The sequence below is a fragment of the Ambystoma mexicanum genome, chromosome 9 (genome assembly GCF_040938575.1).
Source record: "Ambystoma mexicanum isolate Mex_15411 chromosome 9, UKY_AmexF1_1, whole genome shotgun sequence".
Lineage (NCBI taxonomy): Eukaryota > Metazoa > Chordata > Amphibia > Caudata > Ambystomatidae > Ambystoma > Ambystoma mexicanum.
The window spans coordinates 1,246,070,009-1,246,083,534 of record NC_090931.1 but is presented as its reverse complement, the minus strand read 5'-3'; positions in this window follow the sequence as shown (position 1 = coordinate 1,246,083,534).

Here is a 13,526-nt window from a genome sequence, read left to right as displayed (position 1 = left end):
GTTAGATATGAAGAACACTTCTTCATCATCCTCCTCCTCTTCCTCAGCTAGTTGTAGCCTTTGTATTTCCTGTTCGAGTGCAGCAATGCTCCGTAGTCTTCTGGACCCGCCACCGCGACTTCTTGCTGGGCCTATCTGTACAGATATCGGGGCTGGGGCACGGCACATTCGGTCATAGTGTCCTGTTCCATTGCACCGGCCACACAATCTTGATTTGGCCGGGCATTCCTCTGAATGTGGCAGGTCATATCCGCAGTATTGACATATCGACTCCGATCCTGGAGGATGGCGAGTCTCTAGTCTTTTCTGGCCCCACTTTTCTTTTGTATCCCCACGTCTGCTAATGGCAAATGCCTCATCCGCCATACCTGGGCGCCTAGCTGCGTCCATCTTTGCGTCTCTCGATTCCGCCAGCTCAAACGTTCTGCCACTGTCCAGGATTTGTGTTAGTGTCCATCCAGGTTCTCGCAACACTTGTCTCCTTAGCTTGCTCGAGCTACAACCCTGTATTACCTGGTTCCGTATCATTGACTCTTCATTGTCCCAGCGGCATGCGGTGGCCATCATTCTCAGCCTGGCACAAAACTGATCGAGGGGTTCTTCTTCTTTCTGCTTCTCACCACAGAACAGGAATCTCTCATAGTCCATATTCGACTGTGGTATGAAGTGGTTTTCCAATGCTGTCTTGACTGTAGCATAAGTGACCACCTGCAGATTGCATGCTTCAAAAATGCGTATGACGTCCAACCCCGCAGAGTACAGCAAGGTCGCCCTTTTCGCGTCATCATCAGTGATGCCGGTCGCTGTGAAGTACATTTCGAGTTTTTTAATCCAGAGCAACCATCTTGGCCACAATTTGGATGGGGGTCCCGATATATCAAACTCCTGCATCGGCAATAGAGATCCTTGTTGTGGCCCCCTTGTGCCACGTGCGGTCTCAGCTTCCCCATCACTTTATGCCATTGTTGCAGGTCGCACAGGCACCTCTTGGTGTAACAGAGGCCGCAAACCTGATATATATGGATCACCAACGACCTGTCTTGGTCTTTCCTTTCTGTATTAGAAGTAAAGGGTTGTCCCCAGGTGGGTGGGAACAACCAAAGTTCCAAAAATTGTTATGTGGTATAAGCACAGCAGCGCACGAGCACCTATGCAGGCCGCTACTGCTGCGACACACCTTAATTGTAGCGTTTGCGCCAGGTCCATGTCATGCCATGATACGCAGCGCCGCTGATCCGACGTTCATTATGCGTCGGGGCGAGCGTTGTCATGGTGCTCCTCCTCGTCGCCAGTTGTTATGTTCTCACCCCCAGATGGTCGGGTGAGGCGCCCGCATTCACTCCCGCATGCACTCACACACACACGGCAAACATGCAAGGAAGACGCGGGACGCGTTTTTGCTTCGTCCGCGCCCGGCGGTAACTGCCGCACGGGCGCCGTTTATTCTCCTGCGCATGCGCGGCCGGCAACGAGGCTCACGCATGCGCTGCAAACTACTGGGAAGTCACAGCTCTCATTCCCTTCGGGCTACCTCGGCTGTCAGGGCAACTCCTTCTGCCTTCACTCGCCCTGTTCTTCACACAGGAGCAAGGTAAAGCTCACTGTGCTTTTTCTCAGGCAGAGATTTCCATTGCTCCTCAAAGATCGGCATGGTACACTGGAGCAAGGTGAGGCTCATAGTGTTGAAGCAGGGCAATACTTCATAGAAAAAGTAAACTGTGTGCACAGGAATCTTGTTTGGGGCTACGTGCACAGTCCCAAACTGATTGTGCTTTCTGGATGCCTTGCAGCTCCTTATAATGGCCAGGGACTAGCCCTGGGCTTTTGTCTGCCTGTGTGGGGGCTGAGATCAGCCCCTGGCCGGCTGGCGCTGACAGCATGTAGCACCTTGGGGTGCCACTTTGTTCATGCATGGGTGTCTTTTTATGCGGCTTATGGGAGGTGGAATTTGGAGGAGTATGCAGTGAAGAGCCAGTCGGTGAGGCATGGAGTGTGTTTGAGGAGTGGGAACTGAGGGAAATGCAGGGCATCAGAAGGAGGTGTGGGCTGCTAGCACTGAATGCTGACCTTCAACAATAAATAAAGCCTGTGCTCCTTAGCAGCTGATTGCCTTTCACCCTCCCTGTGAGTGCTGGTGTAAACTGCAGGAGTAAAGCGTAGCCTTGATTTTTCCTTATTTCCTTCCTTGAAATCATGTCACTAGCAAAGACCCACGTGATTAGAGTCAATTACCAGGGGTTAAGGTAAAGACTCTAGTAGTTTTACTATAGAGCTTTGTTGAATTTTATTCCATAGCCAAGCCTTGCCTTTTATTTTTGTACCATATGTTTCATTTTATATTTCTCTGATTTCACTTATTACGCTGGTACACAGTTACTGTGCTTTTTTAAACATTCATCAAGGTTGAAAACGTGTTTGAATGAGCGTGAAACATATGCCTGCTTTGGCTCATCACAGTGTGCTCCAGTTTGCCACATATTGAACACTGAATAATAACAACACATAATGCCAGCAATTGAGTAGCAGAAAAGAGAATTTTAACATTCATGGGAAATTAAACATATCAATTAATCATATGAAAAATTTATTTTTCTGACCACAGAATGAATGGTTTGATATCTTGGGTTGCTATAAAAGACTGTGGTCCTGAATTACAATGAGGAAAATCAACTGAAAAACGCTTTGTGAATCAGGCGCTCCTTCTTTCTGGAGACTGGTGGTTGAGTCGCCAGGCTTGTTTATGCTTCCACTGGTTCCATTTGTATACATTTCCTGTGAATAGTGAAACTGCTGATACTGCCACCCTTTTCAATGGAACCTATACAGTCACCATTTGGATCCTTGAAACATAGCCTTGTGCTCTTTCATTGATTGAATCCTTAGAAAGCAGAGTCAGTGCATCAATGTTAGACTAAAAACCTTCCCAAATCAATGCACTAAACATATTTATGGTTACACCAATCCCAATGTTCCTGTAACGTGCACCATTGCCAGTCAAGTATGTATGCATTATGTGTTTTCCAACGCCATCTATCAGCAGTACAGCTGAATGGGATGGCATAATTTCCCTGCTGCCGTTTTACCACGTTTGGGAAAGGGACATTTCACCTAATTTACAGTGGAATTGTTATGGGAGTAAAGGATCAGGGGGTAGGAAAATATGGAAAATAGAGTGGGTGGGGAGTAAATAGGTGGAGGTGGGACATGAATGTATAGCTGGCCCCATATGAAAAAGGTACAGTAAGCTGCAGTAAAATGTCTGCAACAGGGAAACATCACAGAATCCTATTTTAAGACCTCTGGACCCTTTTTGGAAGAGTTGCTAGTGATGACCGACCAACACACATTCCACTTTTATAGATTTGCACCATTGTGAGAATGGAATTCACACCAAGAGACAATTGAAAACCTGCTCTACTCCTCTTACTTGATCTATCAGCAGCGTTTGATCTAGTCGACCACAACATCCTAACCAAACACCTCACCACAGTGGCCTCTTTCTCCTTCATTGCAACAGTCTGGGTCAATTCTTTCCTCTCTGACAGATCCATGAGGGTTTTCTCTCCCACTGCCTCTGCTAAACCCTCCCCAATCACTTGTGGAGTCCATCAAGGTTCATGCGTCTCCCCCACGCTCTACAACATACTCGCCAAGCTCCTGTTCGACCACCTAGATGAACTTGGCATATCATATACGAATTACACAGATGATACGCAAATTCTCATCACTCTCTCAGGTTACTATCTACCAGATTTAACTCTCCTAAATTCCATCTAGAGCAAAATCCAAGCCTGGATGGCTGAGCATGGCCTTGGTCTCAACGACGATAAAACCGAGCTTCTACACATTGGTTCTAAATTGAGACTTAACAAACTAGGTCCCCAATATTCATACTTCAATATGGATGGCAACATTATCAAAGTAGACTAGGAAGGCAAAACCTTAGGCTTCTATCTGGATTCTGCCCTTAACCTACAAAAACAAATAAACGGCATCTCATCCTCAACAGTCAATACATCTAAATTGATAAACGCCTGTAGACCATTCCTGTCTACCGGTAGTTGCATTACCCTTGCGAGAGCCCTCATACTGTCCAAACTGGACTATTGCAATACTCTCTACCTTAGCACCAGTCAGAGAAACCTTCACAAGCTACAAGTATTGCAAAACAACGTGCTCAGATCAGTCCTAAATATTCCTCGCTCCAACCATATTTCACAAATCCGACGCAATACCAACTGGCTCCCGATCCAAGATAGGATTGCCTTTAGAATGCGTATAATTATTCACAAGTGTCTAAACAACTCAGCCCCCAAATACCTTACCAACAAATTCTCCAGGAGGGAGTCCATGAGACCCACCAGAGCCAATTATACACACTGTCTCAACATACCTAAATTCAAACTCAGCAAAGCCAGAGGATCTAGCTTTCCAGTGCTTGCCGCCAAGTCCTGGAATAAGCTACCCCTTAGATTAAGACAGATTCAGTGTTCCTTTCTTTTAGGAACAAAGTCAAAACATGGCTGTTTGCCCAGTCAAATTAACTACACCCTGCGCTATCGTGATTATATGACCAAGCTACCCTACTGACCTCGCCCATAGCTTAGATTGTTTCTCCAGACGGTCTCCCAAGCCATACTGCTTGATGAGCCTAAGTTATGTTTTTACCTTTGTACATCTTGTGTATATATACACACCTGATTGTTTATTCTATGCTATGCACTAAATCTTGTATATCCTGTATACACGGATTCACTGCTTATGTTCAGCATATCTCTGTACATTTTAATGTATGACCTCATCCACTCTATATTATCCACTCATTCCTGTAACTATTATTGTATGTTCATACCCTTGCTGTAACCTATTGTTCACTAAGCAAAAGCGCCCAGATAACTTTGGGTTTAGAGTGCCATACAAGGAAATAAAACAAACAAAAAAACAAACAAACATTGTTGATGCAAAACATCTCAAAAATTCCAAGATCCAGGTGACTTTTATAGTTCCTCGGGGTAAGATGTGATTTAATCAAATCCCAAAATAACTAATGCAATTACAACGAATACAAAAAACTAATAGGTTTCCCCCACCCTAAAACCACTATTCCCACTCCCAATCCCATTTTGAGTCTTTTCCCAAATTTGTTATTTTCGTTGTTTTGTCTTCATTGTAATTGCATTAGTTATTTTGGGATTCCATATAATCACTGCATACCTTTTTGGGAACATGGAGAACTGGTAGGGGCGCCTTTGTGGTTATAAAAGATATGGACTGACTGTTCCTTCAAGGTTTCAAGAGCCTGGTAAAGCCAGCTTGCCATGCTATCGTGAAGTCCTTGGTAACATGCAGAACATCATCACAAGACTGCTAAGAAGGAAGCAAAAATGTTCTGTCCACTTGTGAATGATTTTCTGAATAGGAAGTGGGGAATGCATGTGGATTCCATTTGTGAATATCGGTTGAGCCAACAACTATAAGGACATGCCCTCCCCATCCAGAATGTCATGGGTGTGGTTGAGGTTGGGCTGGGGATGGGAGTAGATGGGTTGGGTAACATAATACATGATGTGCATTCAACTAAGCTCCATAAATGTCCCATACGTTTATTTCAAGCAATTGAATTAGACCCAAGACTTGCATGAATGTAATGTTTTGTCCAAAAGATTTCATAGTTTGTATGAAAACGTACAATACCTAGAGCTAACAATTGGAGAAAGAAATATCAAAATATTATGTCATTGCTAATCCACTGCGCATCAAGTGCCATTGAAAATTGCTTAAACAATAACTTGGCCACCTAGAAAACATATATAAGTGTATGAGATTGCGAGATTTGAAATGTTGCTAAATCAGAAAGTCTGTGAACATGTATTTGTTTTGGTATCTTCACATATTCAATTGACTCTTGAAACATATAGACATCAATGGTTAAAAAGGAATTCCACCTCATTCTGTATTCCTTGTATTTCCACTGACCATTCAATCAAAGTTCTATCTGACATGCACAGTGTAAGGATATGGGGTTTTATTGCCATGCAACATGCAGCATGGAGGTGCAGCCGTATGTAAGGATATGTGGGATTTATTGCCAACATGCAACATACAGCAGAGAAATACAGCCAGACCCAAACATACAGTAGAGAAATATAGCCAGGCCCAGTTTGAAACTGCAGGCATTATTTCAGCAACAGCCAGCAAACAAAGTTGTCAGAACACATACAAAACATGGTGTACTGCCAGTTAAAATAAGGAGGTGCACAATTTTATATGGGATGTTTCATGCATGGAAACTGCATTAGAATACATAACTGATTAATTAACCTTGCAATAATATTGCTAAAATACTCATTTCAACTTTTCTTACATTATAATGCCGTCTTCTGTACACAATGACATAAGTCCATGTTTTGAGTGCACTGTTTGAAATGTATTTTTTCCATGAGGAAGTGCATAATAGTGTTTTCTTCAGCTTGTGGAGGACAGAAATATGTAAAATGCAGGAAGGAAAATGAAACAGTTGCTTTGAAAATTAAGTCTTCATTGTATTGAACACAAAGGCTTTCACAGGGCACATTCTTTTTATTCTGATTGGTAGGGATTGTAGGCAGATAAGCCACGTCAATAGATGGCTGAATCAGAGTTTTCTTAAGAAATGAAGTGAAGGGAGGTGGCAGTTCGTGCTGGGACCAGGAGACGGACGGTGCCATATCTGTTGAACTCCAAGTGGGTTGACCGCTGGCTACGGGCATGATCAGCCTGCAGCTCCCCAGACATACAAGGGGGTTTGGCACTGAGCCTGGGTCTGCGAAGACAGCAAGGTCATGCGGGGACTTCAGATTTCACTGGCCTTGGTAAGAATGGTGCCAAGTGGGAACAAAAAATATAGTATGATGTACGTGGTTTGCTAGAATTGATTGGCAGTGCATGGTAGTCAGAAAAAATTGCATGTTTGTTTTTCTCTCTATGTTCAAGGTGTGAGAACATACATTTGTGTTTGAAAAATACCTGCTTGTTTCTGTTGTTCTTTTATCATGCAGGTGATGCTGTAAATATCATGTGGTAAGATGTTTTGGTGGTAAAATATTTTGCGGTTTGTAATTGTCATGTAATAAAAAGTACATATTAAAAAGAATTGAGACTTTGGTGTCATTCATGCATCTGTGAATCATTTATAGATGTGAAGCACAGAGGTGATGTTTATATCAGTGCAGTAGTGCATTTACCAATTTACCACTGTAGTTATAATAGCAAACAAGAGAACGTCAGTAGTAAATATCTACAAGGTAGGAAGGTGTGTGTGTAAAATGTAATGAGGATTCCTTCCTTGCATGCTGAAGGGAAGGGGTGACTAATCTGGCACTTAGATTACTGGATGTACATAAGCCAGCAATACCAGCCACAAACTATAGGTGGCACACTGAATAGTCTCATTGGGTTCTCTGAAGTGTCATAGGTCTGGGGCTCTCTACAGATGACGAGAAGACATTCTAATAGAAAGGAAAGGTTTGTTTATGATGGGGTTGTAGTATAAAAAAACATGCTCACCACTATACCATAAAAATGAGGTAATTCTCAAAATACCACAAAATAAGACACCACTAAAATTACCACCTCTATAAGCTAACAACATATAATCACCAAAATAAATTAATACCAAACCCACTCCAAGTGTAAGGCCAACATACTGCCAATTTACCACCAAGATTTTACGGTAAAGAAAATACCACCAAATCCCGAATTTACCCCAATAAGACAAAATCTCTTACAACATACATGCTCTCTGGATTAAAGCCTTTGCATGCTCCATGTATGAAGGACATAGCATTTTTTTCATATTCAGATACTAGCGTGCTCTTTTTTTATTGGTGTCGGCTAGTCCAGAAACCAGGATTAATAGAAGTGTGATATTCATTAATTTACTTTTCTCTTTGACATGCAAACTACAGCTAAACGTGCACAATTTACTTTTAGTTATGAGATCAATGACACTACAATACATTGGCAAAATCGAAATTCATACAATCTTAGTATTTAATTTATTGTACAAGACCAACACTGCATCAGCGGTTTGACGTTCTTTGGTAATGATAGTTAATTACCATTTATAGGGTGCACATCTTATAATTAATTGAATCTTAATGCTTTATAATAAGTGATGTATAATGGCATTTAAAGTTAGGACAACAACATAGCATAGATGCAGTCAAATATGTATATATCAACATTTATTAGGATTCCTGAACTATAAAGGAAGGCCGCTGATTTGGTTTAAAATCAGCTTTTACGTCTCAGTCATAGATTGAAGTTGTTTGTACTATATTGCTGCTTGTGTTTGGTTAGGTAGCTAAGATGGCTGGAGGCAATCAATATTCACCTTTTCAGTAACGATACTGATATGGGAAATGTGAAATGGTAAATAGATGACACATATATGGCATTTTGTGGAGAGGGTCAGATGGGTATGATAGATGGGAACAATAGAGTCAACTAGGGTATTCTAGAAGAGGGTGCTAAGAATACTGATGCTCAGCTGATGAATTAGTTTCCCCACATGTGGGGGTTCAACTGCAACAAGAAATGGGTTTTCGTTTTTAGGATCTGGATACTGATTGATTGATTGAGTCATTTGTATCACACAACTGGACGAACCAAATCGTATCAACACACATATGTTATTAGACTTATTTAAACAAGTAGGTTTTTCATTTTTTTTCTTCGAATTGTCATCAAAGAGTCCAATTTTTCTAACTCCAATGGGAGACTATTCCATAGTTTTGACCCAATACTGAGAATCTACAGTCTCCTCTAGACATACATCACGTTGGAAGAACGGACAACAGGTGCTTGTCCTCCGATTTTAAGGACTGTGTCGGTTGATACTGCTTTAGTTTATCTACCAGGTACCTAGGGGCTAAGTTATTCAAGCATTTAAACATTATGCATCCTATTTTAAACTTAATATGATCCTCCACTGCCAGCCAGGGAATGGACCGGCACAGACTGCATATCGGTGTGGCTTTTTATTTTTTGACCATGAATACTAATCTTACCGTGGCATTAATATATTCCTATATTAATTCAAAAATGAAAATGGAAGATGACATCACCAGATCTATGTCAGTGTACTATAAAATAAATCATATCCCCCATATCACCTTTATTCGGACTTTTTAAAGCGCTTAAATGATCGCGCTGAAAACACACTGTGGTTTGAACGGATCTAACGAGCTGATAACGAGGAGTCGGAGGGGCAGCGCTGCAACCCATTTAAATCCCCTTCCGAATGCTTTCCCAGAGTTTGCCGAGTGTTTAGCAGTGAAGAAGGAGAAGGAGAAACTCTGTCATCCATACTCTCTGCTGGAGTCTGTTCTGGAATCTGTTCTTTGTTTCTACAATTGGAACCCATAAGAACCACCCACGGACGCAGAGCGTAGCGGAGTGTTTGCCGAGTGTTCGCCGATGTGTGAACAAATGGACCCCGAAACATCAGGAGAATTGCATCCAAGAACACGGAGCAAGGTACGTGCACTAGACGACCTGGCTGAAAAGCAGCCTTTTAACTCATTATTAGCCACTACATCTATTTCAGCTAATTCAAAGGTAGCTGTAAAAAATATTGGAAAGCAATGCAAAAAATTGCCAGGAGACCCATGCTCCAATAAACCATGTAAGTCGACAAGTAAGATACTCATAAATGAAATATTCTCACCCATCTCGCCAGGTGACTGCTCCTCGCCGCTGCTGGGCGCATGTGCGGCGTCTGGGGGATCGCCGCTGGGTCTTGAAGAGGCGTGTGTTTGCCGCCGTGATCCTGGTCCCCCCCGTGATGGGGTGCGAACGGTCGTTGTGGATGTGGCTGGTGTCCGGAGCGACCAGCGTGATGGGTGGCGTGAGGGAGGCGGGATGGCGGAGGTGCAGGAGCCGCCTGCGTACGCCGAGTCGATGGCGGACGCTGGCGAGGGCGGCCGCCATGCAGTTTGCCGCGGATGGGGGGAGTCGAGTTGTGGAGCGGGTGCTGGGGCTCCGGGCTCCGCCACGACCTCTTGGCGAGCGGGGACGGGCGGTTTGGAGGGCGTGAGCGCCCGGCCCCGCGGAGGCGAGGAGCTGGGAGATTCGCTTCCTATTGTGGGCGGAGACTGCCAGGAGTCTGAACTGACTCCGCGTGCAGCACGCACTGAGAACAAAGTTAACCCTCGGTTGCCTGCAGATGTGGAAAGTCAAGCCGAAGAGAATGCTTCCACGGAAAGGCCGAGGCAGTCGGGCCTCTGCGGCAAGCATGCTATGACCAACAACTGGTACCCGAGAGAAATCAGGCAATTACTTTCACCCCAACACTTGTAAATGAAATGACCAAAAATAAAGTGCCCAAAATACACGTTGAAGTTACAAAAAAAAACACCAGTATAAAAAGGATGAATACTGGTGCAGATGATGACCAAGAAAAAGGTTTGGAATCCTATGGTTTACAAAACTTGAAGAAACAGACAAAAAAAAGATGTTATTCTACATCTGAGATCGGCACTTTAAGATGGCATTTCAATGGGAAACCTGCCCCTCTGGAAATGAGCAAAACTGCAAATAGTGACAAAATCCAACTGATCAAAAATGCTCATGAAGACTCCAATTTAAAAACTGTGCTAAAGGAAAAAGACACCCCACTTACAAGAAATGTGATTCCCGAAATATCAGATGATGACTTATTAACAAACACAGCGGAGATTATAGACATACAGAAAGAAAATTCACCTGCAGGGAAATCTAATGCTACGAGCATTAACGCAGAGGAAAGTCTACATGAAATAAGTTGGAAAGAAAGTACTGCAAAACAAAGGGAAGAAAAAGTACAAAATGAGTCCTGGGCCTCCAAACGCCCACGAATTCACTCACCGGAGATAAATCCTCCTAAAAACTCTCCTAAAAACATTCTGAGTGATCCTTCAAATATAGCTAACAAAGTACCCCTGACTAGCGACAGCATAACTATAGTCGCGCCTGAACCAGATAATCACAGACAAAAGCCTTTTGAAGAGAGAGAGATAAATAAACAACGTGCCTCAGAAATAAAAGCACTACAAGAACAAATTAAAACATTTTTACCACACACAAAAAAGGCACAAAAGAAACAACGTCATTTGAGGAAAACTCTTCATCCTCATCAGAGTACAGTTCAAATGAGAGAAACACGAAGAAAGGAAAAACCTTACAAAGACGAAAAATGGCATTACTTATGGAACAACAAATGAGATCAGGTGGCTAAAAGAGGCACAGGACGCGATCATAGCATCTGTATTGATAACTATGGCTCCTTTTCTAAAACTGTATGAAACTTTAAATGAAAATCAACGAGATCAATCGACAATGATTGCCCTAATGAACAGCAAACTGATCTATGTGGAATCAGTCATGGACCATATCAAAGAAAAGCGAAGCCGAGAGAAAGAAATGGATGGAGTGGTTCTAAAAACATTGATCGATTTATTGCAAGACGCAAAAACTGATAAACAAAATTTTTTAGAAGGGATTCGAGAAATCATTACAACTTTAGCCCCCCAACCAAAAAGGACTGACTTAAAATTGGGATCCGTGCGAGCGTGCACACATGAAGAGCAAAGAGAAGTCTATCGTGCTCCATCTGTGTTTGGATCCGAACCAACACAGTCCGAAGAACATGGAGACCAAGAAGTACATGACATTTTGCCCCTGAGCGTAAGATTACCCCCGAAACAAACACAGATCGAAAACGAAAGGAGCCAAAATATTACATCCGAGTGTGCCGAAAAACTATTCAAAAACGCAGAAAAAGTGACCCTAATGCAAATAAGAAGCCAGAAGTAGTAAAAACAAATAATACACAAAAGAAAGGTCAAAAAAGTACACGTAAAACAAAAAATGTGAATAGCAAAGAAAAGAAGAAGATATGTGGGTCAAGGAGTTTCTTGCGAAACATAAAAGACACAGTAGAAGACGAGCTGCTCAGCACCATACCATGTAGCAAATTAGTAGATACCCACTCCCAGCTGACCTTAGAAAATACCCAAACGGTCTCTATACCCTCAGAAGACGACAGTTCACAGGATGGAAGTATACAAGAACTTCTAGACTGCTCTGTTTACGATGACGGAAATGTACAAACAAATGAAACACAGGAGAGAGTGATAATGGATTTTAATATATATGAAGCCAAAGAAGTATGCATTGATCCTAGGGTGGTGTATAAAGAAGATTTTTTAACCCTAAGTGAAAAATGAAAAAAATGTACAGCAAAATATTCCGAATCAAAAGAAATGATTGAATGCTCTTCACAAAAAAAGTACAATTTCCCAATCTGAACAATGTACAACAAATCGAAACAAGAAAGGAGACTTGGCCTTCGCGTGTCAAACAAGGAAACTATGGAACTACCGGCCCAAAGCATAGATGGATGAAGCAAAAACCAAAACCACCAAAAAATACGGTTGTAACACTCGAAAAAAATAGCTAAAAGTTCTGATGGGCTGATATTAAATAGATCAGCGGTAATGAAACTTCTACAAAACATCCCACAATTGAAAACAATAAAATCAGAAGAAATACTGACAGTAAGCTTCCCCGAAAAAGCGCGTGTCGACCTGGTAGAAATTGTGACGAACTCAGCGATACTTGCCACCATTATGTTAGAGGCACATGAGAACTTTAGAGTACTGGGCTTTAAAATCTCAGAACCAATAGATTACCAAAACACCAATTAAAAACCAGGAACCAGCGAAAAAAACAAAACTGTGCTTTTCGAGAGAAAACAATCCGAAGACGAAGAAACACATCACATTAAATCGAAAATTGAAAATAGAAAGTCAAATCAGAGAGAGAACTATCAGTATGATCAGAGTGATTCAGGTGGAAGTAAAAACATAACAGAATTAACCACAGAACCACTAAACAGAATACCAAAGGGAAATGGATATGAGGAACAAATCCAAAGGCACGAAAAAGAGCATTTAGATAAAATAAAAATAACCATAAGAAGAACCCAAAAAATGGGAGAATCAATGAACCCCCAACAAATAACAAAAGAGGACCCGAAATATTGGAATTGGTTAGCTGGCTCTCTTGCTACTAAATCAAAATTGTAGCCATCCAAAAAAGTATACACTGACCGATGGAAAATAGGAAGCTGGAACACCAGAGGTCACCGCCACCTCTTTAATGATTTTAATCCATCCTTAAATGAACTAGATATAATATGTATACAAGAATCTTGGCTAAAAATTGCCCCATTTAAGGAAGGATTTATTGTGCTATGTAACCCCGCCAAAGGAAGTGCGTTTGGAAGACCATCTGCAGGTCTTTTAACATTAATTAAAAACGGGTCAGGAATAAAAGTAATCGAATCTATGAATATTAACCCGTATATACTGGCAACAGTCATACATTTCCAGCTGGAAGCTCCAAAAGTCAAGCAAATAATGTTAATATTGAATGTCTACTGGAATCCCTTAAACATCGAAAGTGAATGCTTCATAGACCAAATAACGTAATGTTTGGATGAA